The 25,714-nt window shown below is 35.0% G+C and overlaps 1 protein-coding gene across 7 annotated transcripts in view; it reads left to right on the top strand.

Moving 5' to 3' along the window:
- Positions 1-13,440, top strand: part of LOC127846496 (uncharacterized) — a 58,220-nt gene extending 44,780 nt beyond the window's left edge. For all 7 annotated transcript variants that reach the window (XR_008033521.1, XR_008033522.1, XR_008033523.1 and 4 more), the window contains 3 exons: positions 11,461-11,626; positions 12,762-12,863; positions 13,058-13,440. The gene's annotated coding sequence lies outside the window, so the exon portion shown is untranslated. The remainder of the gene's footprint in view (positions 1-11,460; positions 11,627-12,761; positions 12,864-13,057) is intronic.
- The last annotated feature ends 12,274 nt before the right edge of the window (positions 13,441-25,714 follow it).

Raw genomic sequence — 25,714 nt, 5'->3', positions numbered from 1 at the left:
TGCAATAGTGTTTATTTTATTATTATGAATCTTATGAGGATAATTTTGAAAGTATGACACAGAGTATCTGAAGAAGATATATACATAATCACATATGTTGTTGTTGTTGTGGTTATTGTTTCAATATTTTTATGAGTATCATACATTCAATGACGAATAGCTATTAATTTGTCATACAAACACCATAATTTTTATTCGATTGCGGAGATTAAACAAATCGATTCCCTAGTAACTGATATAACTGATACATTTTTTTGAGCGACAATTTGAAACTAAATCTAGTATTATTTAAATTTGATTATTTTAATTGCAGACTTTTTTTATTAACCCCAATTATTGTGTACGCAACGTTTCTTTTATTTAAATCGCTGAGTACGAAGCATCAAGCTATTTTTTAATTAATTGACAGTGATCTTTAATCTATGTCATAATATAAATTGAAATCAATCTTAATTAAAGCTTGAGCGGTTGGTTTGTAATATGTTTTGTAAATGTTGCTGTAGGATATGTATGCACAATAAATACTAACGCTCTGGCATATTGTGATGGTGATATGATTATATATTGCACAATGAATATGTGATGATGTTCTTGTGATAATATTGAGGCTATAATTAGTTTTTGAATTAAGCTAGCTAATTTCAAATAAGATACAAACACATCCCAATCCTAAAATTATCAGTAAGTTATAGTATTGTTTGCCTCTAGGCGCATAATTAATTGAAGGCCTAGTTTATCTGTTAATCCTCGCCCCATGTGGTGTCCCAGTGGGTACACTGATATTAATACACGATGTATTGGTCCACAATTAAATCTCTTATAAAAACATGTCTCTCAGGTGACTGAAAAATGGCTGTGTAGATACAACAAATACTACTACAACGGAGACTAAGATAACACATGTTACAATTAATTTGTCTTCCTTGCGTTCTTCTTATACGACAAACACTTCTAAAACAAAAAAGCAAAAAGCCGCTACTGCTACTGCTTCGGCTACTCTTACTGCTACTGCTACTGCTACTGCTGCCGCTGCCGCTGCCACTGCCACTGCCGCTGCCACTGCCGCTGCCACTGCCACTGCCACTGCCGCTGCCACTGCCGCTGCCAGTGCTGCTGCTGCTGCTGCTACTGATAGTGCTACTGCTACTGCCACTGCTACTGCCACTGCTACTGCCACTGCTACTGCCACTGCCACTGCCGCTGCTGCTGTTGCTTCTGATAGTGCTACTGCTACTGCTGCTGCTGCTGCTTCTGCTGCTGTTGCTGCTGCTACTGTTACTGCTACTGATACGGCTACTGATACTGCTACTTCTACTGCTACTGCTACTGCTACTGCTACTGATTCTGCTACTGCTACTGCTACTGCTGCTGCTGCTACTGCTGCTGCTGCTGCTACTGCTACTATTGATAATAATTCTCCTTCTACTTCTCTTTCTTATATTGCTAGCGATGCTTCATAATTTATTTTTAAATGTATCATTTTGTTAAAACAGGAAAGAACTGTTATATATATTTTCTTAAAGGGATCTTTTCACACTTTGGTAAATTGACAAAATTGAAAAAAGTTGTTTCAGATTCGTAAGTTTTCGTTTTAGTTATGATATTTGTGAGGAAACAGTAATACTGAACATTAACCATGCTCTAATATAGCCATTATATGCATCTTTTGACGATTTTAAAACCTAAAAATTATAAAGCGTTGCAACGCGAAACGATTGAATAATTTGGAGAGTTCTGTTTTTGTCGTTAAATTTTGTGAAACTACGAAGATTGCTTATATAAGGTATAAAATACGTCGAGAATGTGTACTCGGCGGAATAGCTCAGTAGGCTTAAGCGTTTATACTACAGGACTTTGCCAGGACTCCAGGGGTCACTGGTTCGAACCCTGCTCCGGGCAATGTACATTTCCTTTTTTTTTTTTTTCTTGATTTTTTACTGGAGCTTTTATGATCCAATGTTTACATTTATCAATATAAAGCATTTAATGAATAAGTTAAAAAAATGCCAAAATCTGTGAAAAGGCCCCTTTAAAGGTGTAAAGAATCTAAACTTTTCTGCGATTAAAGTTTTATTTAACTGGATTAGTATAGGCCACATAACAGACGCTATTGTACTGATTTGTACTAAACAACATTTTGTCATAATCAACAGTTTTAACATGCCGCAGTTTCCTTGGAAGTTGACCTTTGATTGGAGTTATGTATAAAACATTAACAAGGTATTTGTTGACAGTTTGTCCTGTCACAATTATATATTAGTTGAGCCAAACGTGTGATAAAGATCCCTTTTGGGGTGGCGATAAATACTATTTATATTGTTCAACAGTGGGAGACTGAGAAAACATATGTTACAATTAATTTGTCTACTTTGCCTGCTTCTTCTTTATATATTTTTCTTGCTAATCGTTTAAGTTTAGTTTTAGTTAAGTAGGTATATCAATTTACATTTTTTGATAGATATTTATTTGGATAGTAATAGTATGTTTTATTTGACTTGACATCATTGAACCGGTTTATTCATTGATAAGATCGGGATCTCCACAGGTGTTTAATCTCGATTGTTAGGTGGGGAGAAGGGTCCGAATGATAATGTTGTCGTCGGCTTACGAATCACATTTCACAAGTTTTAGACAAATATGCATACGTTATAAACCTAATTTAAGTATTACATAGATAATAATATATCTTTATTTTGATGAACTACGTTTAAGGTATAAAACTATAATTATCTATGTGTTGTGTGCCGCATACATACCATCTTGCTTTTTTAAATTTGATCACAACGGTCCGAAGTCATAAACATTCATTATGCATGGTTGCTAAAGCACAGTGTATACTAACTAACCTATGTTTATTGTTGTTTGCTAGGGTTATTATTATTATGTTTTATTTTTTTTTATTTTGGGGGGGTGGGAGGGCTTTTATAGAAGATTTCAACTAGTCCTTCAATTAACGAAAAAAAATATTGGTATAGGAAATATAAAAGAGTAATAGACAGCTTCATTCATGCTGTTCTATTATGGTGTATTAACGCATATAATTATGTATGGTTGATGAAGCACATTGTATGCTATCGATGTTTATTGTTGTTTGATGATGATGTTAAGTTGGTGTTGCTGTTGTTGTTAATGATGATGATGAGGAGGAGGAGGAAGAAGAAGAAGAAGAAGAAGATGATGATGATGATGATGATGGTGGTGGTGGTGGTAGTAGTGACGACGACGACGATGATGATGATTTTGATTATGATAATGAGATTTGAATTAAATTAATGCGCAAAGATTTTTCTTTTTAGCGGCCAAATGCAGATATCTGCGCTCGGCCGCTGTAAGGGTTATGTAATATTTGCAATCTACATAGGAGTTAATAGCAGATACCAAGCACCATATGCTTATGAGAAACAAAAGCAAAATATTGGCAATCGCTGAAATCTCGAATATGACTTAATCATTTTATTAAATGAAAACCGGTAACTATTTTAAACGGTTATTATATTGCAACAACTTAGCGGTGTTTATCCAAAAGACCATTGTTATAATTACTGGGACGCCAATAGGCCAAACTATTCAGGAAATATGATTTGAGTCGTCAAGGATAGATTTTGAGATCAATGTACGTCCGATGAGATTTATAGGGAGTTGGAGGCGTAGGGACAGATTCGTTCGAGTACGCGATCATTTGAGAACAAATTATGTTGAAGCTTTATCGGAATTCCGGAAATTTGCGATCGGTACCGATTTTTTCTGGTTCTTTTTTATTGATTCTGATAAGTTAGCGGCCGGCACGGACATGAATATTAACTGACGAAAACCTCTTCGCTACTTTCCGAAAATCTTCGACATGTTGCAAATATCCGTAATATTCCGCATTGTACTCACAAGAAATTGCAACTAGAAAGACTACAATAAATCAATTAGCTACGGCTCGGGCGGGGATTTACCTTTTATCCCTGTAAGGGACCTAATGCCCCAGACTACCGGCTATTTTTTCCGGAATTCGAACTTGATACACTTGATATCACTGAATTAAATATTTATATCCGCAATTTTGATCTCTAGAGTGCTGACTGTTAGTATTGTATTTGACTGGAATGACTGTCGATTATGTGTTTTTAAGATTAAAACAAGCTTACGAAGAACTTTGTGTTTGCTTTTTTGTACGCATTCTTTTTAAAAATGTATTGTCCGCCACGGACGCAACAATTGACCAAATGTACCAGATTGTGGTCTCTTTAAAGTGCTATGTTTTTACTGCCGTGATATCTTTAACAAACTACACATTATTGATCGTGGACGTTTTATACTCTTATTGAATTTGTTTCCCCAAAATATGCTCTTCTATTAGTAGATGTTTAGGTGACGATGTTCTAATTATAGATCTTACACGGCCAAGAAACACTAGATAGGTCTTTGCAAAGAGAGCTGTTGGATATCGTGAATGCGTTCAATGTTGCCTGTTTATTTCAGAAAGCTACGTGCAATGTTTTATGGAGATTTCTATCAAATTGCCAATTGCAAAATTTGATTTAATTCATTCGGACCTACAAGCGGGAAACTTCTTCATTAAAATTCAATGGGCTTTTAAGAAGTTCGTTGAAAGGCCAAATTTGACGTTAAACAGCAACGCCGAAAAAATTGCTACTCAGTCTTATTTATCACTTTTTTTGTAAGATTTACCAGTAGACGTTCTTCAGTGAAATTAAGCAAACACACAGTGCCGACAAATATGGAAGGGTATTTAGGTAAAAATTACATCCTTCTTTGTGACTGTGTCATGATTCTTGATGGTACTTTCAATTAGTATGTAGACACCTTTTCATGCTTGATGACACTTACATCTTGCCTGATGTCCAATGTCTATTTACATTCTGCTTAATGGTATCATGCATGTGTACAGATGCAACATTCTTGTTCGTTAATTGCATGCTGCATATGTGTATGTTGGTTTGTGCAGAGAGACTTGTGCAATAGGCGCAGTGCATAATGAAATCAAATATTAATGCGTTTAATAAATTAACGCGATGGTAAGATGTGAGTTTCACCCAAGCACAAAGCAACATACTATCATGCATGATACAATGATGTCAATTGACAGTCATTCCGAAATGCTACGGAGGACTACGGAAATTTACGGCGTATAACGGAAATTTTATGTTATAGGAGAAGTTGCGCACCTTTGTAAGATATTTGCTACTGAACCGAAATTAACCGCGTGTTTGTAGACTTAACTTTTTTTTGGTTAATGACTAACCATAATTTTTGTACAGTAATTTACCTTCAATAACCAAAGAAAGTCTATGGATATATTTCAATATATGCTACTAATGCATGTATGCAGAGCTCCAGATAAGACGCTTAAAGTCGTAAAAAATTGAATTAAATTTAGTAAAAAAGTAGACTTAAATTCTGTGCGTACGGTTACACATTGGAAAAATAAAATAAGAATTCAAAATGTGTGATCATGCGTAAAACTCAATATCAATGCATATAATGTAAACATTTTATCAATGAGTTCCCACTCGTCTAGGCCCTTATTACAATTATGAAATCAACAGCACTTTAACGTTATTATGAATAACAGACCATCTTTACAACAGTCGAAAAGCCGAACGTTTTCCATTATCTGGTCCTTTTATCGCAAAAAGTCTGCTGTAACCCGGCAATTGTCATTAGCTCTTCTTAGACTATAAACCTAAATGCGGATGTGCCAAAAATTATATTTACATGAAAAAAAAGAATTAATAATAGACTTTAAGGCTGGATTATTATAGAGTGTAAACCAAGATTTTGCTGAAAAAGTTATCTGAAACTTTGCATGTATGTTGAGAGGAAATCGATTACATAATTTCAAATTTACTAGAGTACTTTTATATTGCACCACATAAAATGCTTTAAAACTATAATATTGAAGTGCACATATAATCTTTATTATAGATGGGTAGGTATTTCGTGTCAATCTCTTTCACATATGAAAGAGCTGTTGGTCATGCTGCTTTAAGTACATATAGATGCATGACACAATTCAGATTAAGCAAAATAAAACACTAGGTATTTGCCAAGAGTCAAATATATACGAGCAGTAAGAGCGTAATCGTGCACAGCGAGACTTACTCATGTAGAATTGAAACTATTATTGCTTTCTTTCGAAATAATTTCATGTGTCCGATCTAATATGCAATATGCCCGGTGTTTTTTTTTGCGGATTAATGTTCTGTTTTAGATCCATAATTAACGAATGCCTCAATATTTTCAAAAATTAACACCGGAATAATGTTCACCGACATTTTTTCATACAGATTGGATATAAATATTATAGAGCTTAACAAAAAATACATTAAGCCCTGTTCTCCCGGCACACGTGCTGGACACACAGGTGGTTAGCGTGTGGCTATGATAATAATTAGTGAAAACATCTTTTTGAATGATAAATGATCATATTAAAACGAAAAATCAAATTTTCTATAAAAAAAAAATCACTACCGTTTTATATATAACAAGGTATCCAACTCGAAATCATCCGAAAACGGGGTGCATCGTTTTGAGCAGCCATTACTAAATTAATTTTGCAGCGATTTTCATGACCCGGTCTTATTCAACGCAGAAATGAATTTCCTTTTAGGAAATGTATATATATTGTTATATTTCTACACATGCTGGGTCAAATTTTAAGAAATAAAGCTATACATAATTCGCTTGACCCAGTTGTTATCGATCAGACCGTATTTATGAATGAAATCTCCAGTTGTAAAGACACAACTCCGCATTGGAGCAATGAAATCACTCTTGTGTTTAAAATGTCAGTTAGTTGAAATGTATGTAAACAAAGGTTTGAAAATGCGCTGGACAGTTAGTTTTGATGCATAATTCTACGGCAAGCACGGTAAGAATGTTTTTTTCATACGTTTTATTGAATTATGGTATCGAGGTTCGTGAACTTTGCAGGGAAAATGCCCATTTCCCCGTGAAGATTTCAGTCATGAATACTGTCTGATCGATCACAGCTGGGTCACGCGAGTTGTGTATCGTGTTATTTTTTAAAAGTTGACCCAGTATTTGTAAAAATATTGCAAGACATATACATTTCCAGAAAGGAAATTTATTTCTGCGTTGAATAAGACCAAGATCGTGAAAATCGCTGCAAAATTGATGAAGTAATGGCTGTTTAAAACGATGCATCCCGTTTTCGGATGATTTCGAGTTGGATACCTTGTTGAATATATATTTAACTTATTTTTTTAAAGAAAAGTTTATTTTTCGTTATGATATGATTACTTATTATTCCAAAATATGTTTTCACTAACTAGTATTATAGCCACACGCTAACCACCTGTAGCTGGACACTTTTAAAAAACACTATACAAATTCAAGTACTTATGCACTTAATTGATTGTAAACAATGACGGTTGAAATCCGTGCGTGGGAATTTTTCTGGTTACCAAGAGCGACGTCAACGTTAATGACAAACCTGTTTATATGACATTTATTTATTGATTTTTTCCAACTTGATTGAAAATTATGTTTTATGATATTTTAATACATGTAGATGAAGTAGTTGTTTTCTCAACGAGGAGTACAATAGTTGTACAGTACTAGACACGAGTACTTGTAACTTTCAGGTTTCTCTGTATACCACAGACATTATATAGTCATAAAATGATAAATATGTGTTTATAGAAATTGTAATTATAGCATGGTAAACAGACTAGAGAAATCTGAAAGTTTCACGCACAGGTCTGTGGCAATGGGGATTTGGGCTACTTTATAAATATGAGGTCGATATGCAATGCACATCGGTAGATTACGTCTACTGTAATTATTTGGACTAGGGAAGGGCCACAATTCCAACACATCAGCCCCGTTATGTTCAGAATAAAATACATGTATAATTTCTTGAGTGCCAATTGCATCTTACAAATATCAAAAACATTCACGGCAGTCAATTCATTGTGTAAACTTACTGGTCTTCATGGCAATAATGAACGTATTTAGTTTAATGGAGATTATATAACGAAGGGAACTAATTCAGCTTATTCAGTTTACTAGTCAAAATGATTCGGATGTTTTCGCTTTTTTTCCGAAAAGTAATTTATTCAACATACGGAAAATAAACGCGCGCCACCTGATGTCATAATTTAGTAACTTGCATTCTGCTTACTGCCTGTTGCTAACTGCCGTTGTTAATGACGCTTAGTGGCAAAACCGATTATGACTGGTTTCAGGAATAATGAACACACAAACATTGGATAGTCACCAAGCATGTTGAAACAATCATCAAGTATAACCGATAGAGAACAAGCATGTTGGAACTGTCATGAAGCATGTTAGAATAAACATCACGCATAATGTAAATATTATTCATGAATGATGTAATGTTGCAGCAATCATCAAGTATAAACGAATAGACAACAAGCATGTTGGAATTGTCATAAAGCAAATTAGAATAAGCATCAGTCATAATGTAAATATTCACCACGAATGATGTAACTTTTACCTAAATATCCTTCCATAGACATGTGTTGTTACTAAAATAGACATAGAGATTTGAGCATTGGGAGTGACCTAATCATACTGTGCTTTAGCAGTATTACGGAATACCGTTAGTGCCATCGTGGTTACACATTAAAATCCAGAGGGCGAGAACGCGAGAACGCGATAGTACGATGGCGACAATAAGAACAATACGATGATGACAGGGTGACAATACGATGGCGACAATGCGATAGTACGATGGCGACAATGCGAGAACGCGATAATACGATTACGACAATCAGACAGTGCGATGACGACAGTGCGACAATACGATGGCGACAGTGAGATAGTACGATGGCGACAATACTACAGTTCGATAGTGCGATAATACGATGACGACAGTGCGAAAATACGATGACGACTGTGCGACAATACGATGGCGATAGCCGACAGTGCGATAGTACGATGGTGCCAATGCGATAACGCGATAGAATGATGGCGGCAATTCGAATATGCGATGGCGACAGTGCGGCAATACGATGGCGACAATGCGATAGAACGATGGCGACATTGCGATGATACCACGGCGACAGTACGATATGACTATCGCATTGTCGCCCCCGTACTATCGCACTGCCGCCATTGTATTGTCGCACTGTCGCATTGTCGTCATCGTACTAGCGCGTTTTCGCAATCGTACGAACGCATTGTCGCCATCGTATTGTCGCACTGTCGTCATCGTACTTTCGCGTTCTCGCATTCTCGCCCTCTGGATTTTAATGAGTAACCACGGTGGCCCTAACGGTATTTTGTACAGTAAAGTGCGTAAAATCTGGTTTGGAATAACAATTTTTATGCCGAAAACAGACGTTGAAAACCCGACTTTGTTTTATAAGTAGTAGTCTAAATATACAATGAGTTTTCCGAGCATTAAATAAACATATTAAAATAAAATTCATGTTCGTATCAGTTGAAGTTCTTGTTAATAGTAGAAGCAAAGAACACAATAAAACGCTGATTGGGCTTACTAATTTGAGGCAAGAAAAAACACATCGCGCTATTATATATAACATATAACGCGCATCCGCAAAGTTCGAGCGCCCGTCTCGGTGCCGTCGTTTCCGGTGAAAGTTTCGCACAGGAGCTACCGAGTTTGGATATGAGACCACGAATCATGGCTTGACTTTATATATCAGTCAGCGTAGTACCTGACCAGACTGCGCGGTTGGACAAGCTAGGATGGACCAACTTCGGCCGCATATGACATAAGACCCATTTTCGCATGACGCGGGTCATCTGACCTTTATAATGTGTATATAGCTTTGAATGGAATTTGCACATAGTTTTTGGCATGGACTTATTGTTATGTTAATGTGTTGCACGCTTTCAAAAGCAGAGGGCATATATAAGATCAATTATACTACGGAGTTCATTTTCTGTTGCAAAATGAAATGCAATAAAGATTGTTACTCAGCGGTGTGTACAGTATGACAGCGTTGTCTGTCTGCGATGCATTTATACTGGTTCTAAGCTGGCATACTCACCAATTGGACTCAACCATCTGCTCGAACAAGAAATGATAAGTTCTACTAGCATAAACCTTTAATTGTAACTCATTTTAAAAATATTCATGTTATTTATATTATTCAATTTATTATTCAAAATTATAATTATTATTTCCTTTATTGTTGTTTTTCGCATTAAGAAACTTACTCGGCTTACGAAACTGAAAAATCCCATTTGAAAAAAATCCCATGGGAGAAAAAATCCCATGGGATAAAAAATCCCATGGGATTTAAAAATCCCATGGGATTTAAAAATCCCATGGGATTTTTTTTTTTTTTAAACACGACTAAACGCATTAAAATATCGTAGTTGTTCATCATTTCATAAAATATGTTTCTGAAAGTTTCATGAATAAATCTCTCAAAATAAGAAAAAAATCCCATGGGATTTTTTTCTCCCATTTTAAAATGGGATTTTTTTATTACTAAATATTTTTATATATAATTGGCTTAAAACCAATATACAGTCCTTAAATAACGTTAAAATACTTGCAAACGCAAATAAAACACGTTTTTTAAAATGTTCAAAATCCCATGGGATTTTTCTCCCATTTGCAAATTATGTGACCAAAAAAATCCCATTGGAGAAAAAAATCCCATGGGAAAATCGAAAATCCCATGGGAAAATGCAAAAATCCCATGGGAACCCCAACTTTGCTTATAAATTTCATAGTGAAAAAAACGCGTTTTTTGAGTGAAAATAACCAATTATTAATCAACGATAAGACTTTTATCGCATACTATGTCTCAAAGTAGCAAATCTTTAAGAAAAAGGGTACTTAAGTTTGCGAAATTTCGGTTTCGCAAAGTTTTTCCGGTGGCCGTTCTTGTCTAAATGTTTTTCTTAACCATGTTTAGGTCTTGATTAACCCTAACCACTTAGATACGTATTTTTACGCATTTGTGGTCCCTTAGAACATTTAATTTAATTAAAGACCTTTCTTACTAGACTCAAATTGTTAAGGCTTCATTTCGAACCCTTAGATACTGTTGAGCAGCAAACAGCATAAAAACTGAACAGATGGCGAGTTACTCGCAGGCTGTTCTGGTTTTATGCTGTTTGCACATGGCTATTTTCACTTTGCTTCTGAGTGGGAAAGAGTTAAAGCTGGGTGTTGTTAAGTTACATGCACTGTCACTTGGTCAAATAATATGGGCCTTGAAGTGTTTTAAAGTCATCATGGCTCCCTTGTGCCGGTAATGCTTCTATATTCAGTTATATTTGAAATAAGTATGTAATTTAAGGATGTAAAGTACTGTACTATTTTCCATGAATGTAACATAAAAAACAAATAGCTTAGTTTGTGTCTGCTGTAGAAAAAGTCTTTACATTTGAATGTTGCTCTTATTAACAAGTATAATATTTTCTTGTGTATCAATCATGTTTACATGTTTGTAGTTTATTATATAATTGTATGCAATTCAGATCTATAAGGATGGCAAAGCAAGCCACTTTGTGGATGCCCAGAACAAGGCCACCTCTAACTGGATGAGATATGTGAACTGCGCAATGACGGAGGCAGATCAGAATCTTGTTGCATTCCAGTACAAAGGAGGCATCTATTACTGCACATTCGAGCCAGTTTCACCAGGTATAATAATACATGTTGTATGACTAAAGATATCAATATTAAATGTGGGGGCTGTCTGATAAGTGCAGTCTCAACTTGGAAATGCGGGTTAAATTCCCTTAACCAGCGCATTAGAGTTTGCTTGATTGTCACCATACAAGAAAGGTGTTTTTTCATCGGTACTCTGGTTCTCCTCACAGCTCACGGCTACCAATATTTAATACCATAGAGTATGAAATAACTAGTTTAAAATTGCAGCTATCATTCTTAATGTTGTCTCTGACACATTCCAGATAATGAAGCCTCAGGCATTGAAAGACCTCATTAACGTCAAAATATACACGATACTGAATGTCAGGTTGTTCCAAGTAACTGAAAACCCGCTTCACACTATATCTAGTTTGGCCTGAGTCCATGGTGCGGCAATGGGCATGAGATAAACATACAATCATTAGTTTTGTGCGGAACTTGACCAGCTTGCCTATGTACTATGCCAATCCAAGTTCAATTTAAACAGTACAAACTTTTGCAGATACAAAAAAAGTAATGAATAATAAAAACTTTTAATTTGCCTTTAAGCCTTCATTTCAGTCTCAGAATCAAAGCTTGATTATGTTGAGAAGAATAAATAACATATAATTTTATGAGATAAAATTACGACATGCTCTTTTATTCAGAAACATTTGTGACAAATTTCTTGTTTAGAAATTTAGTGTTACGCGAAAAAAGTTCAACATTTTCACATTTTATTGTCCCCTACCGGTTTCACCGGAGGAGACTTATGGTTTGCGCTCTGTGCGTCTGTGAGCCTGTTTGTCTGTCTGTCATACTTTTCTGGATCCTGCTATAATTTTAAATGTTTTTTTTTCATGAAACTTGAAACATGGATAGATGGCAATATGTACGTTATGCACGTCATTTCATATTGTTCCCACGTAAACATTCTGGTTGCTATGGCAACAAATAGACTAGAAATACAGCTGCAAAAGGTGGTTTTCTGGATCCTGCGATAACTTTAAAAGTTCTTCATATTCTTTCATGAAAAATCTGACAATGGTGGAAATTCTGACAATGGTGGAGCCGGTAGGGGATATAAATTGCTTGGCAATAGTCTTGTTAAGACTATAGTAATGTGTGTATATTTCTATTCTTACAGGAGACGAACTGCTTGTCTGATACGTAGATGACTACGCCAGGGAACTTGACCTTAGCAGTGACAGGAACTTGCTTTTCAGACCTATATATATCAATGGCAAAGGTTTGATGTCTGTTTTTACAGTTTATCATGACATTAATTAACTGTTCACTATTCAAGATCGATTAATTAATGTTTTCATAGTATTGTATTGTAAATAGGAGAAAAACATATATTCTGGGTTCTAATTTCATACATAATGACAATTTTGAATTTAAATAGTGTCATGCATGTCATGTCAATATTGTTATTTTCAGAAATTTACCAATGTGCGCACTGCAACATATCATTCACAAGTGCAGTCTCCTGTGCGCGTCATTTGAGAATAGTGCATGGTGATTATAAACTGACATCCATTTATAAACAAGTTCTGGACCAATGGCTTAGAGAAAATGATCATAAATATCTTAAAAAGTATTCAACAAATTTTAATCAATCAACCATAAACACAAAGCTCAACAGTATTTCAAATGTTAAACATAATAACAGTGACATTTCACAAAGTGTTTGTTATAAACAATTAAAAAGTGCAATATTGCAGAAGAAAAAACATTGTAATATATGGATGAAAAGGAGAACACTCGTGAGTTGTGTAACTTTACAATAAGTAATAGTAGGTACATGAAGACAAACATTAGAATACATACAGGAGAGAAACTGTACAAGTGTGAGGTGTGTAGTTATGCATGTAACGAGAGTGGTACCGTGAAGAGACACATGAGGATACATACAGGAGAGAAACCGTACAAGTGTGGGGTGTGTGGTTATGCATGTATCCAGAGTAGTATCTTGAAGACAAACATGCTGATACATACAGGAGAAAAAATGTACAAGTGTGCAGTGTGTGGTTATGAATGTATCCAGAGTAGTAACTTGAAGACACACATGATGATACATACAGGAGAAAAAACGTACAAGTGTGAGGTGTGTGGTTATGAATGTATCCAGAGAAGACACTTGAAGACACACATTATGATACATACAGAAGAGAGACTGTACAAGTGTGAGGTATGTAGTTATGCATGTAACGAGAGGGGTAACTTGAAGCGACACATGAGGATACATACAGGAGAGAAACTGTACAAGTGTGAGGTGTGTGGTTATGAATGTATCCAGAGTAGTAACTTGAAGACACACATGATGATACATAACAGGAGAGAAACTATACAAGTGTGAAGTCTGTAGTTATGCATGTAACCAGAGTGGTACCTTGAAGACACACATGAGGATACATACAGGAGAGAAACCATATCAGTGTAATGTGTGTGGTTATGAATGTGTCCAAAGTAGTAACTTGAAGACACACATGAGGATACATACAGGAGAGAGACTGTACACGTGTGAGGTGTGTGGTAATGCATGTAATCGAAGTAATACCATGAATAATCACATGAGGATACATACAGGATAGAGACCGTATACGTGTGGGGTGTGTGGTTATGAAATTTACCATATTGATAACTATAACTTGAAGAAACACATGAGGATACATACAGGAGAGATAGTGCCAACATTAGGTGTGCAGATATGCATGTAACCGGACTGGTAACTTGGAAGACACACATGATATAAAGAAGAGAGATGGTATGGTCATGCATTTAACCAGAGTGTTGCCTTTAAGAGACACATGAGGATACATACAGGAGAGGGATTTTACACATGTGAGGTGTGTTGCTATACATGTAACCAGATTGGTGACTTGAAAACATGGTCTCAAAATAATTATACTGCATGTTGTTCATAAGTTTGTTTTTAATATATTTAATGTTATAACTAAGATAAGCCAATTTCAGTTTGCAAATCATTTTGACACATATATCTTTAGCTTGAATATTATATATGAAATATATATTGGAGCTATCCAACTCGACCCTGCGTCGGCGTTCCCGTCATAGGCGTAGCGACATTATTCGGCTCCCGGGGACAATGTATAAATTGTGCGCCCCTTCTCCCTGTGAGACATTGGAGTGCAGTATTCGGTCTCTTTGAAAAATAAGAGCACATAAGTCGATACGCAACATGACATAATACCACTATCACCAAACAAGGCAAATGATGACGGAACGTAGCACGACGGACAAAAGGCGATTACAAAAGTTCACCATGAGCAAGTTGTGCTCAGGTGAGTTAAAAAGACAGACAAGGAAGCCCAATTGGAAACAATATAATGTTTACTTCTATAACGACAACAAAATGATATTACCGGTTAATCTTTATCAACAGCCACCCAATGCGCCCATTCCAAAAATTCTTCATACTTAATTATTTTTTCTAGCCTTCATGCCCGCAAATTTGTCAATGATAGCATTAAAGTCTTTTTTTTTTAACCGTTTTCTTCTCTATACTCGACACAGAGACGATCTTGTCCCATTGATGCCCTTAGGTATGAGAGAATGAGCTTCAGCTTGCTGAAGGAACGCTCGCAACTGGCTATTGACACCGCAATTGTTAAAAGAATTTGCAGAGCAATACGCAAATTGGGACATACATCATCACCATACGACACAATGAAATAAATAAGTTCCAAAGGTGTTGATGGTAAGGAATCACCTCTCGTAGTTAGTAACATTTTACAGTCCTGAATCTCGTTAAACAGTTCTTCGCATTGAATATCAGTGTCATAAAAATTGGCTCAATCGAAGCAATTTTGGCGAAGAGTTTTCAAATCCTCGCTTTTTACAAGATTGTGAACATCCAGTAAAAATCCAAACTTTGGGTTAAAGTCTTTGAGGCAAATGAATCTTGTTGTTGACTTCATCTGTCAATCTTCATTATGGCCTCGTAATGCCAAACTTTGAGAGGCAAGGAACTTAATACAACTAAGCACACGTTTTTAAATATCGCGCCACCTTTGTTTTTCTGTTTGAATCTGATCTTTAATTTTTGCATCAATGCCTTTTCCATTCATCCTTCGCTATGCCTCTTTCTAAGTAGTAAAGGATTGAAGGTGACTTGGGCTGTTTTCATGTGCCACAAGTTTTTCCGTTTTTTTTCCACAATGAGTCTTCTTCGGGTGCCCCCCTTATGTTGGCGCACAGGGCAAAGTGACCCCCTGCCCCCCCCCCCCCTCGTTACGCCTCTGGTTCCCGTTTCCGTGAGCATTGGAATGTTAATGTTTGCGTACCACCTCAAACATGTCTTCCACATATTGCTTTTATATTTTGCATACTTCTTTACCAACATGACACCAATCTATAAACTAGAAATGGCGCGGCAGAGGCCGACGCGTATCCCCACGCCGAATGTTTGACCTAGGTGTGCCCCAGGGTTGGTAATGGGGCCATGCATAGCTGAGATTGACCGTATTGTCATAAGAGAAGTTCATCATCAATTAGAAGTGAATTGGTGTAGAAATGAAGAAGTTATAGTAAAAGGCAATTTTGGGTGGGTGTGACATATGTGGGCAGGGCGCCCCAGGGTTGGTAATTGTGCCATGCATAGTTGAGATTGACCGTATTGTCATAAGAGAAGTTCAGTATTAATTTGAAGTGAATCGGTGTAGAAATGAAGAAATTATAGTAAAAGGCAATTTTGGGCGGGTGTGATCTATGTGGGCGGGGCCCCAGGGTTGGTAATGGGGCCATGCATAGTTGAGATTGACCGTATTGTCATAAGAGAGGTTCAGTATCAATTTGAAGTGAATCGGTGTAGAAATGAAGAAATTATAGTAAAAGGCAATTTTGGGTGGGTGTGGTCTATGTGGGCGGGGCGCCCCAGGGTTGGTAATGGGGCCATGCATAGTTGAGATTGACTGTATTGTCATAAGAGAAGTTCAATATCAATTTGAAGTGAATCGGTGTAGAAATGAAGAAATTATAGTAAAGGCAATTTTGGGTGGGTGTGGTCTATGTGGGCGGGGCCCCAGGGTTGGTTATGGGGCCATGCATAGTTGAGATTGACCCTAATGTCATAAGAGAAGTTCAGTATCAATTTGAAGTGAATCCGTGTAGAAATGAAAAAAATTATAGTAAATGGAATTTTTTGGTGGGTGTGGCCTATGTGGGCGGGCGCCCCAGGGTTGGGATTGGGGCCATGCATAGTTGAGATTGACCCTAATGTCATAACAAAAGTTCAGTATCAATTTGAAGTGAATCCGTGTAGAAATGAAAAAAATATAGTAAATGGAAATTTTTGGTGGGTGTGGCCTATGTGGGCTGGGGCGCCCCAGGGTTGGGAATGGGGCCATGCATGGTTGAGATTGACCGTATTGTCATAAGAGAGGTCCAGTATCAATTTGAAGTGAATCGGTGTAGAAATAAAGAAGTAAATGTAAAATAACCTAAAAAAATGAGTGATAATTTCTGACGCGGCCCCACCCCAACCGCTATAACTTTTGACCCAGGGGTCAGATCAAAATTCCAAATAGTGCAGGGTCGCACATATGCTCATAGCTACCATGTGTGTAAGTTTCAAGGTTCTAGTGCTTTTAGTGTAGGAGGAGATAGTGGCCAGGACGGACGGACAGACAGACGGACGGACGGACGGACGGACGGCGGAGATAACCACAATATCCCCACCTTTTTTTTCAAAAAGCGTGGGGATAACAAGAGCAGACAACTGTATCAATCATTTTACAAGAATTATGGCCCTTTTTCACTTAGAATATGCATATTATTGATAAAACTATGTTAAAGTTTGCGTACCACCTCAAATATTTCTATGTCCTTTGACATATTGCTTTCATATTTTGCATACTTCTTTACCAACATGATCCTAATCTACAAACAAGAGTAGACAACTGTATCAAGCATTTTTACATAAGTCTTGCCACTTTTATAATTAGATAAAGTTTGCTTTCAAACTTCTAATACTTTCTTACTATCATGATGGTACTCTACCTGGCAATTTGAATTTGACCTTGACCTTTGAATGACTTTGACTCTCACCAACATCAATAGCAAGTATTTGTCCACTGTATGAATACTCCAAATGAAGCAATGACCAACCCGCCGTTCTTGAGATAACATTCCCGTCAACAAGACAATAAGAAACTAAATATCAGTTTTATTTGTTATCTCGTCTGCCTGCGTCTTCGGTGAGATTGATTTTCAATACAAGATCATTCTATTTCGTAAATGCGATACAAACATCTTGCACGCCATGCTTAGGAAATCTCTTTACAGGAAATGGATCTTTGAATGGAGTCTTAAACTGCAATTGTTCTACCGCAACTACTGAGAACAGAGTTAACATCACATCAAAGGCAGTGATGAAAACCAGTTCAGATCCAACTGCTAGACCTGTGAATAAAAGGCCTCCTTAGTGCACTTAATTACTTATTGAAGTTTTTCCACTAATGACCTTTTTGTTTTAGATTCTATTAAACAAACGTTGTCTGAAAGCCAACATATTTGTTGTCAAAACAAAACAATAAAGGGGAAACACAATCCAATGTTAAATATGGATTCTAACTGTCTACCTTCGGATCCAAGGTATGGTGCGCTATATTGTTTGAGCTCTCGTGTAATGAAATATTAAGTAACATGCAAAATGACAACTCGTGTCAGATCCTCCATGATTGTCCATTTGGCATTAGTACGCCAATTGAAATGTCTACATCTTAGCTGTACGTAAATGTGTAACTTAATATTCTTAATAGTTCTAAACATATTTTCTTGTTGCTTTCTGTGAGTTAAGTAAAAAATATGTTTAAACAATTGTGATAAAAAAATACATTACACGTATTTAAGCTTGTTCAACATGTTTTTTTTTCAGAATCTAGCCTTTGCATAATTTAATTGGATGGCTTCTAAGCTTTTATTTTAATTATGGAAACATTTAAGGTAAGAATACAATATTATAAGATGCCCTTTATCCGCAAATTGGTTTTATTATAAGGATTTTGCATACGAAACAGGAGTTGCAATTTAATCATGTTCTTTTGGGCACGGCGTTTTTCCTTGTAGTTTAACGAATTTATTTTAATCAGTAGGCTACGATACTTTGAGTCAATGTTTGTCGGAATACATGTTGGTTTCACATGTATTGTATAATGATATTTTATCTTAAATGTAGTTTTTTCTTTCATGTATGTTTTTTATAAATCAGATAGATTGGCATTTCTGTTATTAAGAAATATATTGGAATGATAAAACTCTAGAAAATTTATCAGGTGAAAATAAACGTTGTTTAAAGCCGTAAGTCTTTAATTAATTGAAATGATAGATTGTCCATACAATATAAAAATACATACAATGCGACGATAAAACATATTAAATTGTTATTGATGGGACCCTTGACTTTGAATGGTCAATACCAATCATTGTTATTATAACAAACGTTTATTTGAAAAGAACGTCTTCGAATGAATAATAAAAACATATGTCAAATTTAAATAAGCTACAGTTAACTTAAAAGGATGAGTATCGAACATGTTCTTTAACTCACGATTGCGTTTACCGTTTTCATAAATAATACGTAGTAAATGATGTATGTTGAATTTCTACATAACCTAGTGTGTGCTTTGCTTTGCTTAATTGATAATTTGGTCTGATTATAAGGTTTGTTTTGACGTGTAACTTGGTATAGCACCTTAATGATTTGTATTTCATATTCCCTTTGTTGTCGTTTGTATAGTCATGTATTTTATAGCAAGTTGGACACTTACTTGAAATGAAGAGGGTTTAAATGATGACGAGAGTATCTCTCTTTTCGATGTATATGGGTTCAATATTCTGTTAGTTTACTTACAGGAACCTTTTAACAGATTTTGGCATGTATTGAAGTGTGTCATTAAATGCTTAATATTGATACATTTAAAAATTGGATCTGAGCTCTAGTAAAACAAACAAGAATAAAATTAAAGAAAACAAAAAATAACTCAACTGGGTTCGAACCAATGACCCCTGGAATAAACTTTTATCGCTTAGACCACTCGGTCATTCATGCTCATACAATGAGAGATGTATTTTATACTTTATATAAACAATCATTGTAGTATCACAAAATATAACGACAACAACAGAATTCTCCAAATTATTCAATCGTTTCGCGTTGCAACGCTTTATAATTGTCAAGTTTTTAAATCGTCAAAAGATGCATATAATGGATATTTCAGACCATGGTAATGTTCAGTATTAATGTTTTCTCGCAAATATCATAAATACAATGCGAATCTAAAACATTATTTTAATTGTGTCAATTTACCAAAACGTGAAAAGGCCCCTTTAATGTAGCTCTTGGCGTTTACGTATCGTGTATACCAATGTCCGTTTCCAAAATCGAGGTGACTATTGTATGACCATTAGGAAGAAATCAGATCTGTGAACAAGATCGCATGATGCGTCTATGTTGTATTTATCGCAGGGTTCAGAATATTGTAACATATCGAATGTACAATATTATGATGAATCTGCGAGAAATTCCTTAACGTAAAATGAGAAATGACAATTATATACCAACAAATATTGTATCACCCCCTGTAACTCCTCACACATTTGTTCAGAGTGATGTTTTTGCAATCGGTTTTAACACGTATTGTTACACCAGTGTGTTTTATTTGTAAAGCATAGAATGATATCATTACCTTTTCACCGGTCGCTAACCTTTAATCAATCATGGAAAGGACACCTCCATTATTGCGAAATTCTATAAGTAAATATCCACATATCAATGCTATATCATTACTTGATATGTGTGATTTAACATACATAATATAACATGTAGATGCTTGAGATTTTGTACACATCAATTTATTGATAGGTCGTGTGTTTGTTTCCACTAATATTTCCAGAAACGTTAGGTAGGTAGATCGGTCTAATTTTTGTGGTTAACTTTATTAACACGATTCTAAACCTAATACGAATGTGATATGACAAGCAGAGCACCTTCAAAATGTCAAAGCAAATTCGGTCAATCGAATTTGATCGATCGTACAAATTCTTTAAGGTTCATGTAGAGGCTTCATTTTGAAAAATGTGGGACCCCTAGCATTGAACTCAAATTTGACTAAAGGAAGAGTGCCACATTGAAAATGTATACATATATGCTTGAAAGGATGTTTTTCCTTCAAACTGCTACCAATTTTGTACATCAACGTATCATAACATCCACAAAATCAATCAAACTACAAAGCGATTTTAGCACTAAAATATACATTATTTTCAAAAATCTGAATCATGTTTATTCCACGTATTTCGGCGGAAAATTATATAACTAGTGAATAATATCGACATTGACGAGGGCAAGTTACGCTTAAATAGTAAAAAAAGTTTACATATCTAAAAATATCAAAACTCGAACACATGTCATTTCATCACCATGGGGGCAGCCATTTTTAAATTAATAAAATAGAAAGAAACATGCTAAAAACTCACTCATCGCCTAATTGACATTCCAAACGGTTGACGATGACAAATGCATTGGATTGTAATCTTTCCTTTGATGTTTGCAAACTGCACGATCAGACCTCATAAACACTCAAAAGAATAACTATGTAAGAAGCATTTCACCAATGTTTACAATCGTTGTCGAATCACTGTACTTATATTATTGCGCATAAAATAGTACGCTTACAGACTGACAGAAAGATCGATACATAACTCCGTTCAATTCATCACGGTATACAATTCTATCAATAATATATAATAATACATCGCTTTAACAATCTAAAAGTAGAAATAATTCTTTTAAACGGAGTTTTTAATAACGAAAGTGAAAACAACGGAAGTTGGATGGATATTCTGTAAGATGCACTTCGGCTCCAGAAAAACAAAACAAATAAACTAAAAAAGTCGTGTGGGGGACAATTTTCAGCTGGAAAATATTTGCAATAGGGTAAGTGATGATATCTCTGCGTGGTCATTTCTGTTATTTAGTGCGATCTCTTGCTGATTAATGTTAATAGTTGTTTTACTAGTACCACACAATTGTCAAAATAAGTACATGTGTTTTCTCAGGTATGTGTATACACATACCCGGTTTTCTCACCACTGCACGTGGTTTCGACCGATTTGTTTTGCACGTTTTTCTACGGATCACAGCGATGGCCACGCTTTCAAAATGGGTAGAAGGAATCGAACTATAAAATCAATAGTTTTGCCAATTTCTTTATTTCTTTACAATTTTATATGTCGTCTGCAATGTATTTCAATTTGAGATGGTGTACAATTTGCAATTTGGTTGAGAGGTAAATAACAAAATTGTTAAGCCTTTGAAATATAATTGTGACTCTTATTATCCACCGTACCTGGATTTTTAAAAAGTAGTTACGTTTTAGTTATTTTTAGAACTTTGTTTAGGATATTTATCCAAAAAAGGCAGTTGAATCAAAACTCATTTGTTGTTTTATGGCAATTATTTTCTGTGAAATGTTGCTAACTTGACCTTGTATATGTATATAGCTTTGTATTTATTCAACTTAAGGTAGTGCATATCCTTCCTAACTTTAGATTGAGATTTTGTAAATTAGTGTAAAAATGTATTGGTTTTAAACCAAAATATGAATAAAGCACACAAATATTGAATGTCAAAAATGTGTTTATGTTATTCTATCCGTCTTAAGCTTTAAAATGATATATAGTTTGACCATATTGTACCAAATTCAATGAAGAAAAACCAAAGAGAAGTTTTAATGAAATTTATCCCCCCCATGAACCTTAACTTATTAGTTTTGAGTGAATTTAGCAAGAATATTAAACATGGAGCAGCAATAAACAAACTTACGATTGGAAATAAACTCCATGTTTCGTTTCTTTGATTCTTGGCTAAGTGTGCGGTTTGATATTCCTCAAAACCGGTTTAAACGCCAAATGTTTTTTAATTTGATGTGGCGATTCGATGTTTTTTGCCAAAATATATGTAGTATTATTGTTATTTGTGTGTTGTATGAATTAATTGCCTTGTATGGTAGTTGGAATTACTTGCTTACCGGCAACATTTGAGTTCTAGTGGTAACACCCTGTGGCTATTCTTGAGGTTCATTTTCATAACTTTTCATGTTAAACATGTTCATATAAATGGTATACTTTGAAACCGGAACCTTTATGATGATCATGTGCAGTCCTGTTTTATTTATTCCTTCGTTTCTAGTCCAGCACTTTACACAATAAAGCCGTGGTTACCATAGAACAGCTTCAATAACGAGGTGTAAACTAAATAAATGAAACTAAAACGTATCAACCGCCTGTACGTTTGCTTTTACATCATAGTGCAGATATACATTACTGATGAATAAACATTTTTTTGAACGACGCGTTATAATGTTATATGTTTAAAGTACTAAAGCTTTTCATTCGATACCTCGTAATTAGTATTTGATAGAAGTAATTAAATATAAAATATAGTGACCATCGCGCAAATGTTTATACAAATTTGAATCATCATATTATTTGATCAAGTTAAAAACCATATGCATGAGATTAACTGGACATCCAATGACCCATTGTGCTGATTTTCTTCTCTGTAACGCCGAAGATACATCGTCTATGAAAGCAAGTTAGTTGAAAATAACAAGATGAAAAATGTTGTTTTACAAATTAAGAGCATATGAATTTAACAATTTAACGTTTTTTTACAACCATTGTTATGTTTCTTAAATTGAATGCACATGGTTTCACTGATAAGGATGATATATATGTAATGCATTTTGAAGTATGCACGTTATCTAACATTAACCATGTGAAGTGTATATGCATTTTCGCATTACGACAGAGAATCGTGTACAATTATTATGTAAAATGCTTTCACAAGAAGTTGTTTTCTTGTATATAACTATTTTCACATTCTGATATTTGGAATATCGATTACTTTATAAGCTAACAGAGTTTTGAACTATACATGATGCATTTGTTTTAATAACAATTTCCGATATTGTGTTCACAAGTAAATGTGCAATACATATTACGGAAAGGAATGTATTCAGGAAAATGTTAAATTTTAAGTTCGTTCCTCATAACAACTAGTCATATGGACCGATAGCAAGAATTCTCAACGGAAGAATTTTCTTCATAATACATTGTTCAAAAGTCACAATGTTTAAACAATTAATAAATATTTTTTATAATAAGAAAGACCGTGTTTGTTTCGGTCGCCATTATGAAAATGCCAATGTATTAACGACCTGTACCTGGGGAACGAAGGGTAAATAAAAAGGCATTTTTTCAGACACGGTAAAACAAGTTATAATTTGCTAGTTGCACATGACAAGTTGAACATGTTCCATGCTGGCCTTATACGAATATACGATAAATTCAATCCGAACGCATGCAATGCCATGATTTCTATGTTGCGATATCAGTTAAGCCACCTGTGTTAATGCAACTTAGATATCCTCATTGTTGTGTTTGACAGAGCAAGCATACTTTTGTTTCATAATACAACCTATTGTTTCATTATTCAATTTGGTATTTTACGTGTTTTTCGGAACATAGTCAGAAACTGTTCCTTTCACTCTTGACGTACCTTAATAATACATCAGCAACATTATTGCAGCTGATGCAAGATAATTTGACGCAAGGCTAAATTGGAAACGTTGCAGTTAATCAAGACTTTAACTAGTTCAAACCAATCGCAAGTATGTAAATAAATAAATATAAAACATTGAAATTAAACGTTCTAAAAATACTCGACACAAATAAAACGTCAACGAATTGGGACATATATCAAGTAAATGTCTTGATATAATTTGGATTACCACTTACCGCAACAACTTGTTTACGGAAATAGCTTTACTCTAAAATATCTTATTATATATGTATTGCAACCAATACAGCGTCTTCGCTACAGAAGAAGACCTAAATGTGTTTGAGTTGCACCATGGAACTAAAAAGGTTTACAAAGAACCACCATCACCACCTTCTGCTCCACCAACACCTGCACCACCACCACCACATATTTCTTGCAGACAAATTTGTTAGACGATTATTATTACATCATACCAGTCAATACTGACATTGGAAACATGAAACATTGTCCATAGCAACATTGATATGAGTGAAAGAATTTTAGGATTGAGGTTTACCACGGTGTAAGTATATGCACAATGGACTGTAATACAACTGAATTATCGTCATTCAAAATGTGTATCTGATGCTTTTTTTCTTCTTCGCATAAAATGACTATAAAATATTTACGTGAACATGATAGGCATTAAATATATCCTTTTAAAATACCTAATAAGCATTCACAATCACAATCTACGATTTTTCCATTTCAAACAGAACACTCGTGTCGCAATTTAAATTGAAATGAGATTCTTATACTAGAACAGTAACTTATAAACTAGCCGACTAAAGACATTCATGCCAGTTGTTAAGAATACACGAATAGTATAATCACGACAAATACATTGTAAAAAATATGATACATTACTGGTATTCGTTTACCACTATTATACTCACTAAGGAAATAAATGCACTTGTTAAGCAACGACCATATTTAATCGCCATTACATAAATGAAAAGCTTTAAAGAATATTCAAATGTACTTTTTGCGAACATATCGTCTCCGATTTTATATTTAAGTTCAATATAGTTACTTTAGCGTGAAAACGCATATGTGATCTTGCTGTATTGCATATATCACGCATTTCGAATTTGCAATGACCCCTTTTTCTTCACGGAAATCACACGCAAAAACATAAATCTGAACTTGGAACTAAAACAACACAAAGATTACACACGATTATTCATTTCATAGACAAATCTAAACAACGCGTCTTAATTTATTGTTCAAAAGGAAGTCATCCACTCCTTAAAACATTAAGACACCTTCAAATGCAAACGACCTTTCATTAAGAATAAACACCTATTTCAAATCTTCGTGTTGAATAAAGGTTAATTAATATCAGACACGTCAGAACTCTAGTACATGTACTCGAGGAAGTTATGACAATATGGTCAAATGAGCTCTGTGAAATATTACAAACGTCATAAACATATTTTGTTAAAATGGCTGACCATTCATTGACCTTTCAG

The sequence above is a fragment of the Dreissena polymorpha genome, chromosome 9 (assembly GCF_020536995.1).
Source record: "Dreissena polymorpha isolate Duluth1 chromosome 9, UMN_Dpol_1.0, whole genome shotgun sequence".
NCBI classification, from domain to species: domain Eukaryota; kingdom Metazoa; phylum Mollusca; class Bivalvia; order Myida; family Dreissenidae; genus Dreissena; species Dreissena polymorpha.
The sequence above is the reverse complement of the archived record's forward strand: the minus strand, read 5'-3'. Positions and strand labels throughout refer to the sequence as shown.